This window comes from Durio zibethinus, chromosome 24 (genome assembly GCF_047325235.1).
Source record: "Durio zibethinus cultivar Kanyao isolate XHJ-2024 chromosome 24, ASM4732523v1, whole genome shotgun sequence".
Taxonomy (NCBI): Eukaryota; Viridiplantae; Streptophyta; class Magnoliopsida; order Malvales; family Malvaceae; genus Durio; species Durio zibethinus.
The window spans coordinates 18,874,879-18,887,039 of NC_143185.1; positions in this window are offsets into that span (position 1 = coordinate 18,874,879).

The following is a 12,161-nucleotide window of genomic DNA, read 5'->3' on the forward strand; positions in this document are numbered from 1 at the left end:
TTGACCTTTAGTTGGAGTGAATGGTTCGAGACACCCATTCCCACTGTATGAAAGGCCATGAACTGATGATAGGAGTAAGCTTGATCGAAGGAAGATGTTGCACGTGAGTGAATCTCTGACACTTATTGTATCTTTTTACTAGTTCGATTGTATCCCTTATGATGATGAATCGATAATAGCCTTACCTAAGCACTTTGTATGCTAATAGTTGAGGTTCGAGGTGACTTTCACATATTCCATTATGGATTTCTCGTAGGATGTAGTTTGTCTCTTTCTCATCAACACATCTTAAGTTGGGTAAGCTAAAAGATCTTTTGTATAATTTTTTTTAATCATTGTGTACCAAAAGGCCTTTCTCATCAGTGCTTTAGCTTGAATTCTTTTCTAAAGTAGTACTTTCATGGTTAAGTATGCCTTAATTAGCTCATCTAGGTTTTTTTCTTTATAATCTATCTTACAAGCCTATCTTAAGTGTTTTTGTATGTAAGCCTTATTATCAAAACTTGGTTTAAACTTTTCATTATTATTTCTGAGGTCAATTTAGACAAGAAGTCTACTAGTCAATTCTCTTATCTTGGTATTTTCTTCACCTTGACTTTTTTAAAGCTAATTACCAAAGTCAAAGCTTTGTCGAGATATTTTTGAATCCCATCTTTTCAAGCTCCAAACTCTCTATTTATCTGATCGACCATCAGTTGGGAGTTGCTATACGAGGTTATGTGTTAAATGTTTAGCTCATTTGCCAACTTTAGATTAGTTATCAAAGCCTCATATTTCGTCTCATTATTGGAGGCCATAAACTTGAATCTCAAGGCGTATGAGTACTGTAGCCCTTCCAAGTTAATCAGAACAAGGTCGATTCCTTCGTTGTAACTTGTGATCGATCCATCAACATAAAGATTCAAATCATCTTTATTTAGGGTTTTATCTTTTTTCTCGAATTATCTTTTCGGGTGTACCAAAGTGAGCTCTATGATAAAGCCTACTAGTTCTTGTAATTTTAAAATTGATATGGGTAATATGTATGGGTCAAATTCGTTAAGCTCTATCTCTCATTTAATTAATCTTTCCAACTTTTCAAGCTCTTGTAAAATCTATCTCAGTGACTGATCGATCAGTATGCGAATCGTGTAAGCTTAAAAGTATGACTTGAGTTTTTTAACTGAGGTAACAATGGTACAAGTTAGCTTTTCTATACTAGTGTAGTTAATCTCTGACCCTATCAGTACTTTACTTACAAAATAGATTGGTCTCTATTTTGCTTTTTCTTCTTGGATTAGGATCGAATTACTGACTTGATCTATGTTGGCTATGTATAAGTACAAGGTTTTATTAGAACCCAACTTAGACAAAATGGGTAGAGAGGATAAGAATCTTTTGAGTTTTTTAAAAGTTAATTGGCATTAAGGAGTCCACATGAAGTCAGAGACATTCTTGAGAATTTTTAAGAATGGTAGACATTATTTTATTAACATAGACATGAATTAGCTGAGTGTGACTATTTTATCAGTTAGCCTCTATACTTCTTTTACCAAGATCAAAGCCTTTATATTTAGAATTACCTGAACTTTTTTTGGGTTTGCCTTTATCCTCTTTTAATTGATCATGTAATAAAAAAATTTATCCAATGTGACCTCAAAAGTGCATTTGCTTAGATTAAGCATCATATTATACTTCCTCAGAGTGTTAAAGGTCTTTTTGAGATCTTTCAGATACTGAATCAAACTCTTATTTTTAACTATCATGTGTCCATATATATTTTCATATTGCAATCGATCTAGTTTTTAAACAACTTGTTTACTAACTTTTGGTAGGTCACTGCTACATTTTTCAATCTGAAAGGCATTAATTTGTAATAGTAAAAGCCTTTCTTAATGATAAAGGCTATCTTTTTCTCATCGTTTTTTAGCATTTTGATTGATTATAACCAGAATAAGTGTCCATAAAGTTGAAAAAGTCATGCTCGGTACAATCATCCATCAGTCAATCTATGCTAAAAAATGGAAAGCTATCTTTCAAGCAGGTTTTGTTCAGGTTAGTAAAGTCAACACACATTTTTTATTTTTCACTATGCTTTTTTTACCATGACCATGTTGGATATCCATTCAAGGTAGTAGATTTCTCTAATAAAATCAACTCTTAATAATTTATCAAGCTCATCCTCGATAGTCAATTATTTTTCAGAGGTAAAAATTTTCTTCTTTTGCCAAACTGATTTTACTTTGGGATTACTGTGTAGCCTATGAACCATCACTTTAGTATCAATATTAGTCATATCAAACGGTGTCCAAGCGAATAAGTCAGCATTATCTTTTAAAAGTTAACTTAACTGATCCTTGTGTTAAAGCTTAGCCTCAATCTGCATGTATTTTTAGGGATGTTATCTCAAAATGAAACTATTACAGGGTCTTCAGCCAACTCAGGTCAATTTTCATCCGAGTTTGATTTTTAATCAATTATCTTTTTTTGTTCAATTAGGTTGATATCATTTTTTACAAAAATAAGTCCCGATGTGATGATCATTACACTATGAATAACTTGTTGAATAAGTAGGTAGTGAAATTAGTGTGTATTTTTTATTTTATACTATATTTTGGCTAGCATATTAGCTCAGTCTAGATGACATATGGTTATTCACGCTGGCTTAAAAGCACAGTTATCTTTAGTGTTACCACAAAAATTTGAAAAATAGAACAAAAGTTTTTATTTTCTTTTTATTAAAGCTTCAAAGCTCAGAGCGACTTAATAGCACATTTCTATCATGTCAATTTTATGTTCTATGTTCCCTTCGGTGACTTCTTGCTTTTCATTGATTTTTTGTGGTTGTTCTTCTTTGCTTTTAACCTCAATTTCTATTAAACTGTTTATCTGCTTCTCAATTTTATCCCTTATTATTATGACATAATACTGTTGTACCATGAATTGATCTTTTCAGACCTTTCTAACCCCCTAGGTGTTAAAAATTTTACTTTCAAATAGGGAGCTTAACCTATAAATCACATAACAAACTGGCTAGCTCAACCCAATATCATACTATAAGCTGATGGGATATTCATAACTATAAATTCTATGATCGAGGTGATTGTTCTCAGTTCAGTCCCTAAGTAGATCGAAAGCTTGATAGTTCATTTTACTATCATTTGCTCATTCCCAAACCTCACAAGTATGGTAGTGATGGTTTCAACTGATTCTCACTAATCTTTATTTTTTTTATGTAGTCGTAGTACATGACGCTGGTCAAACTCTCATTATCAAATAAGATTTTTTTAACTATATAGTTATATACTAAGGCAATGATCACTATAGCAACATTGTATGGGTGTTGGATTCTTTTAAAGTCTTTCGAGTTAAATGAGATTCGCTGTCTCTTCAATCTTTTTCTTTTTTTGTCGAGGTATTTACCATCATAACCATACCCTGGTTAAACTTCTTTTTGTCGAGATAGAACTAACTTTAGTGATTATATTAATTACCTTGGTAATTGGCTTCTTATTATTAATTGGTCATCTTCTTGGATCGGTTCATTTTTTTGGGCTTATTTTCTTTCATATTCTGGCATTTTTTCTCTGCCCCTAGTGGGCTCTCTTTAGTGCTGTTTATAATCTTTTCTGGGTTGGCCTTGTCTTTTCTATTTTTTAAACTTTCTCAATTGGCCTCTTCTTATCAAGGCTTCAATCTTGTTTTTAGGTCAACGAAATCTTCAGTGTTATGGCCTATGTCCTTGTGAAAAACATATTTTTTGATCGAATCTCTCTTTGTGTTCTGTCTTAGTAGCTTCGACCATCTGAGGTCGGGGTTTCTTTCAATTGCATTAAAATCCTCTACTATGAGGTATTCAGTGTAGTGTAACTTTTTTCTTCAGTTGAGCTTCTAACCCTATGTCATCTCTTTCTTAAGAGAAGATCGTAAAAATCCTTACTTTTTTTACAATCGAAAAAGGAAGATGAGCCATTTTCACCTCAATTATTGAGGAAAAGGGATGAGCATTTCTCACATTGGTTAATTTTCATTGTAGCTTTGACTTTTATGTACTTTTCTACCATCGACAGGATGTCGGCCAGAGTTTTAAGTGGTTATAGCAATAATGTCAGCTTCAAGTGATACTCTTTGTCATTAAGTCCATTTGTTAGGGTGGCGACAATGACTATTTATTCTAGGTCTTTAACTTATAGATCTTTCGCGTTAAAACACATGATATCAAACTTAAGGTCATTTTTTTATCCTTCGACTACTCATAAACCTGGACAAGAAAGAGTGATTGAACTCCTTAAACATCATGATTGACCTCAATTCTAGGCTACTATACCAGGACCAAGCTATTCCCTTTAGTGTCGTAGCTAGACTTTTGCACATTAGAGCCTTTTCTGCCTATTGCATCATCATATTAGTTCTATAAAATTCTAAATGATCCAAAAGGTCAGAAGTACCATTATAGGTTTTCAAAGTCGCCATCTTAAATCTTCTATGAGGCATGGCTCTATCAATTTCTTTGGTGAAGGGTGACACTCCAATGACTTAAGCTCATTCTTAAAATCTACTGCTTTTATTTTTAGCTCTTTTCTTATGGCCTACATCACAGCTTTTAAATCTCTGTTCAGTTGGGTTTCGAGGTTTGTTTGTTTGAATTTTTGGGTTGTAGCTTATGTTGAATTGTGGCTGGGGTAATTGTGGACTAGGGTTGTATGCCCCTCTTTTTTAAAAGCCGAGAAGGCTTCCACCTCTTTGTAGCTCGATCGTCTAATAACGACTTCTTAAGTAGGTATGATTAAATTAGAAACTTTTTAAACCTATTGTGGAGTTATAATTTATAACATATGTTTAAGAGCCTGTATCTGTTCAGTCAGGGCTTAAAATTGTTCCATGTCAGGCTCATCTGCGGTTGGGCTAGTTAGACGAAATGTTGACTATGATGGGTTCTGTTCTAGTTAGGACGATTGTTTTTCCTTCCTTTAAAGTTTTTTTTTTCTTGACAGCATTGCTTTATGTTTGGTTAATAAAATAAAAGTCCCTTACTTGACATGCCATATATTGGTGTCGAGCTCCAACCTCAAAGCTTTCTTGAAAAACAAAAAAAAAGGACAGTTTAGAGGCAAAGATAAGGTGTATTCCCTGTGTTTGCACTCCAACATATAAGTCAAAAAGATTCAAATAAGAAATGAAGTAAGAATGAGAGAAAAATAGTAGGTTCGACTTGCCTTAATGGTGCCAGGACTTTCATATTTATAGGTAAGCTATAGGGGATCATCTTGAGACAATAAAGACAGTGTCGAGTTGATGTGGCACTGAACATATTAGACTAACCTGACATGTCAAGTCGACATAAATGACAAAAATACTTCTGATTATCTACTGAAAGATTAAAAAAAAAATCATTATACCCTTTAGACTATCAAATGCCCCTAACAAGTTCAAGGGTTAAATTTTTTAAGCTTAACTATAATATTCTTTCGCTTACCAAAAACAATTGACTTTATATTAAAGAAACTATATATTATTCAGTCTCCCTATAATCTTCTCAATTATTTTTAAATTAATTTTATCCTCTTGATAAGATGTTCATATGTATAGCTAAAGTTGCCTTATCAATAAAAGCTACATCATGAACATTAGCCTGAGTAATATATAGGTAGGTTTGTACGGTAAAATAGTTTGAATGTTTATTTTTCAATAAAAAAAAGCTACAAATGACATATACATAATCGGAATGGTTTAATTAGAAAACAAATGAAATCCAAGTGACCACAATTTAAGTAAAACAGGACAATGCATTTTCAAATTTTTTTGTATAAAATGTTGTAATTTAGAAATAATGAAAAAGATTGTAGATATTTAGATTTATAAATTTTAACAAGTAATTATTTGAAATAATTAACAAGTGCAATAGCTTAGACTTGTATATTTTAACAAGCTATTAATTTCTTTTATCTTTACTTGGGGAGCAATGGATAAAGAAACAAATCAGCCTTAGGCTTTGTTTGATATGAAATGTGAAAAAAAGATGATAATGAAAATTTTATTAATCTAATAATTAAATTATAAAATAAAAAAGCAATTATAAATTTATGGTTTAGAATATATATATATATATATATAAATATATAATACTATTATTTAAGTTTAGAATATATAATATATATTATAAATGGCTTTAATTATCAACAAATACTATTATATTGCTAGCGCTAAACTTAATTTAAAATTTTATAGTAAGTGATTTATAACCATTAAATAGAAAATTAAACTGAAGAAGATGACTACGGTGAGAATGACAAAGAGAATAATTAAATTACAAATATGACAATGATGAAATCAGGGATGACACTAACCTGTAGAAATTGATAGTTGTCTTAGCAATCATAGTGATAATGACAATAATAATGATAGATGATGGACATGATTTATAATTTTTTTTATGTATATATATAAATATATTATTTTATTTTATTAATTAATTAAGATCCTCAAATACTATTATTTAATTATAATTTTTTTATAAAAAAATTACAACTTGAAAATTGTATAAATAATTAAAATTTTTAAAATTTAAATTTAAAATATATTAAATATCATTTTTTAAGATTTGATGCATGAACAACTTTTTAAGTTTAATTATAAATTTAGATGAACTTAGTTCACACCAAATTTAGCATAATCATAATTTCATACAAATTAATATATATATATAAAGACATACATGTGTACACATTAAAATCATTAATTAATAATATCCAAATTTGGTGAGTAGTTTGAAATTATAACTAAAATTATACATTCAAAGGGCTTTAATTAAAAAGGTAACAGTTCCTTCAAATGGTTGGTGGTCAAATTTGGGAAGCATATACATATATATATATATATACATACTATCTTTTTGATAAAATATTGGGTCTAGAATAAAGTGGCGATGAAATAAATAACTCATGGTGTGATTCTTGCTTGCTCAATCACTTATTCGAAAATAGATTGTGATCCTAAGAACCCACCTGTTAATTTTACTGATCAAAATATTATTCTTTCTGTAAACGATGGTTGAGCCTTCAATATATTTCGAATCAAAGGAGATATTTGGTGTGATTTATAATCTAGTAATTAATTAAAAGCATTAGACCCTAATTTATTGACCGAGGAAAGAATAATTCTTGTGGAGGAATTTTGTCTCCCTATTGAAAATGACTCGTAATATTATTTAGACTTCATTTAAATGATCGATTGGAGTGCAGTCTTAAGATGACGAAATGATAAGATAAAAATCCTTTTTAACGTATCATTCAAATGAAGTATTAATTACGAGTCGATTTAACAAGAATTATGCTTAAACTATGATGACGAATGAGCTAATGAATATGATAACCATAATAAAACACATGATTCTCGCGAAGATTATGGCTTTTGTTTCACATTGTTTTTCCTCGGTCAAGATTTAGATCAAGATTTAGAGACATAAAAGATTGATTAGGTCGATAATGGATCAATTATGCCTAGCTATATTTATAACTAGGGTTTAAACCAATTAGGACCACTAACCCTAATACCGAGAATATGATATCTCATGAATCACGTATGATGTCAAATTTTTATAAAATTAATGTAGCCCCAATCAAGAAGAATATATGGGTCCTCCACGCGTATCATGTTAACATGCTTCACCTAGATGAAAAAATTAAGCACTGAAATAAAACAGTTACTGACAAATTCCCACAACAATTTTCTCGAAATAATAACTGTAGGGATCTTGTTCCCTCTCTCATGTAATCTAGTTTATGATCCGTACGGATCTCTTAACCTCATCATATACTAATTCATGATTAAGTATTTCAAAGCACAGCTAACACTGTAGGGCCGACTTGAAACAAGAAATCCTCATGCTAGGCTATGTCGTTTACTGTTTTGTTTGGTTTTTATTTGTTTATTTTTTAACTTAATAATAGATTTAGTAGTTTGTGTATGTGTATGTTGTTTGTTGTTTGTTTCGTGTCAAATACTAGCAAAATATGAAAATTATCGTGTTTCAATTCATATCATTAAATATAAAATATATATTATTTTATCTTTACTCAAACACATAAGATTTTTGTCAAAAATTTAAATTGTATTATTTTCATATATATTTTTATATTATTTTCGTATCATATTATTATATTATTTTTAAAATTATCGAATTTATCTAATATCTCTTCTTAGATACCGTAAGGTGACGAGATTATAGAGTAATTGGTTTTAGATGATAAATGCATCAAATAATTTGAAATCCTCGTGCAACGTGGGAAACCAAACATGGATTAATAAAAAAATTAACAAGCAGCCAACATGTTTACCATTATCTTCCAAATTGTCTTGCCTATTGGGAACGAAGGGATAATAAGCTTGTTAATGGGCTGATTAAAAATTGATTAAGACTGTTGGAAAGTAGGGTTAAGCAAGTTGACCACCAAACATCAAAGAAAAGAAAAAACAAACATTATTGGGATGGTGTGGCTCGAGAAAGGATATGGCAAGAGCTAGATGGCCTTTTCTTGTCACTCTCCTTTCAATTCATAATTCTAAATTGTTATTCAATAATAAAATACAAATGAGGCCATGACTCAGGACAGGCTGCTGCTTCTGCTCCAGCTCCAGCTCGACCTAGGTTTTTTGTTATCGAGACATTCAAATATTTGACCTAGGCAGAAAACAGAACTGATATTTTCTGGTCGAAAAGGTTTGGATTTAGCTAATATTTTAAACCCTAATCAAAGAACCTGAAATCAGACCCTTGTTTCCTTCTCGTTACGTGTTTTTAGGGTTGGTGACTTAATAGAAACTTGACCTCATAACCCTCTACAAAGACCTACAAATGACCTCTATATTATTATTATACCAATAAATCATAACCCTCTTCGTGTTTTATATATATTATTGGTTCTATAAACTAGTTTGGGAGCTATATTATATACTGTATCAAATCTTTTTAACGACTTGCCATGAATAGTAAAATCATTTGAAATGGTTACCCATAGAAACGCACTTGGGCAAGTTCCATTGTTAAATTGGAGTACAGCTTTGAATGTTGGAGGGCTTGGCAGGGGAGGGGAGACAAAGATCAGAGATGAGTGGGTGGGGTTTGGGGTGGGGGGACGTATTTGGGGAGAGGGCTGAGGAGCTGTCATTTCTCTCACATTGTTATTTTGTTTGGTTTTGAGCACTTTGTAAGCCAAGAGTCCGACACCAGGGTGCGGCCCTGGCTCGGACGAATCCCCAAGATTATGCACCATGTCCCCTCGTTCAGACCTACGTGCCAATTTTTGCCCCCATCTCCCCATCCCCCTTTAACATTTTCATCATAATGGCATTAATATTTATATCCCCAATTGTACATATGTGTAGTCCTTCGATTTTGAAATGACCTTTCATATAATCAAGTTATGGTGACACGTGGGGAACATGCAATTGACTAGTAAACTCAAGCATGAAGACAAAATCACAACCGTCCATATTTTTGTTCCATACATTTTTACTATTATTATGTAGCACTTAGGTTTTTTCTTTTTTTTCCTTTTCTGGACGATATTGTTTCAAGTACATCCATGCAAAGAACACGATGGGACTTCACAATGAAAGATTTTAATTGGGAATCAAATCTTGACTGTCTAGCCAAAACTAGATCACCCTTTCACACACACACTGAGCAAAACAAAAAATATAGAAATATTTCATAAATGTTTATTTTAAAAAATTCGATTTTAAAATTTTAAAATTAAAATTTCAAATTATAACCTTTTTTAATTTTTTTCAAAACAAAACTGTCACCTTATAAATATTATTATTTATCTCTCTATCTGTCTTACGTGAAATATTTATGTTATGTACTTTGATCATGTGTTATATATGCTTTTGGTACAAAAAAAATTGTAGTATGAAAATATTTTTAAATATTATAAATACTGAAACTGAAAATTTTTGATCTGTTAATTATTATTTTTATCAAAATGACTATATAAAACCAACTGGATTAAGTACACAAATTAAATTATATATTTCGGCATTGTACTATTGTTAGATAAGTCTTTAATTTTATAAGGTCTTGTTATATAATTAGCCATCATGTTAATTGTTATTTGTCTTTCTAATAATTTCCCAAAACAAAAGTAGCAACAAAATTAAATTAAGAAACCAACTTTGTTCCAATGAGCAAGTTGTTGAACCCCCCCTGCAGGTTGTCTATATTTATATTTTTGCTTTAAATGACAATACTATTCAAGCAACATTTGGTCACCTTAATTTATTTCTTTTTGCAATTGAAGATTATATATTTCCATCCTAGAGATTCTGGATATTCACTGTTTATCTATTTGAAAAATCCATTTTCTGATTATGATAAAATCACTCGACAATGTTTCAAGTTTGAAGAGACAATATATTTGGTGCATGAGGAAATCTAGAACAAAGTTTCAAGGTTTTGTTTCGGGTATATGAAGGCATGACAAAGACCTTAAACCTTATTAAATTCGATGACAAAATTCATAAGACAACCTAAGTACGCATACCTTAACAATTGCCCTAAAGAACTTAAAATTTGCACCTTCATTTGCTTTCAAAAGCAGTGACCTATGAGAGAAATCATTAACAAATCAACTTAAATTTACCATAAACAGATGATTCTTTCTGTTCCCACACCTTTTTTTCTTTCTATAAAAGCACAAGTAAAAAAAATTTACTAAGGCTAAAATTCTCTTACAAACATAAAATTTTATCAATAGTTACGTGATCAATGAATAAAATATTATATTTTTAATTTTAATATTTATAAATTATTTTTGAATAATTTCAAATATTAAAAAAAATTGAACACTTGCCATTGCCGACATTTGGGAAGAACCAGCATTACATTTTTAAGGATATTTGATCCAATTTTTTCATGTTCTTCTCTGATTTAGTGAGAGAAATACTGTCAAAAAAATCCTTAAAAGGGATGTATAGTCGGTCCAATAATCCAATAAAGTTAGTTCTAACAAAAACAACTGATTAAAAGTAATTAAAGCCAGATTTTCGACAATGACTTTACCACTATCCTTTCTTCACTGACATGACAGTTGACAACTGGATTTTGAACTTTCGTAATTTAGAGGGGTAGTCTAAGGTTTTTGTATTTTAATCAAAGGAAAAAATCAAACGAAAATTAATTAAAAGTACAACAATACCCTCATAGTTTGGGAGATTAAAAAAAATCCACTTTTGTTGTACGTTCATGAGCTGTGTTATAACAAGACAAAAACTCCTGATGCTGAAAGCATGGGGCGGCTATGGTAAAGGATAAGAACAAATTCAGAGGACAGGCCACGTCGTCGTTCAAGTTCCCATCAGTCTCACCATCATCCTTCCTCATCATCATCATGCATGCATGTATGATATACCTATATCATATCCATGCATGCCAATGCCATGAATGCATGATCTGGCAGCAGCCATTGCGTATGCATTCAGACAAGTAAAGCAGTTAGTAGTATTAAAATTTTCAAGTTTCTAAACAAAACAATGAGTACAGGCAGACACTGGATTGAACTCCAATTTGACTCAGCTGAAATCTCCGATTCCTGATGGTCACTTCCAGGATTGATTAGTTAATGGCTTTTTACGAAGAAAAAGGTCCCCCACTTCGGAATCTCAAAAAAATCACACAAATTTTGTTTACAATATATACATATAAGTATACATAATATATACGTATTTAAGAAAGTTAAAAAAATAGATAAAAATTTTAAAATTTAATTTTTATATAATTTGTTGGTGTCGTGCTTCAAATTAAAGGTTAAAATTTTGAAATTATGATGAAAAAAAAAGCAATTAAAGATAAAAGTAAAAAATGCTCTCTATATTTTATATTTTGTGCTAGGTAAAAAGTTAATTATTGAAAATAAAACAAAGTGAAAAATAAGAACAAAAAAAAAAAGATCATATAGATTGTATTGGATGACTTTATTTATAGACAAAATGTAAAAAATTTATTAAATAAAATAAAAACATAATTGAATTAAAATAATATTGTATATATCATATCGATGGATCTAAATATTAAAAATATTTATTATTATTTACTAATAATTTTTAAAGAAATAAATGACTAATTTACTTTTTGAATTCAAAAATACCTTTAATTTATTATTTTAAAAAATAATATTTAATAA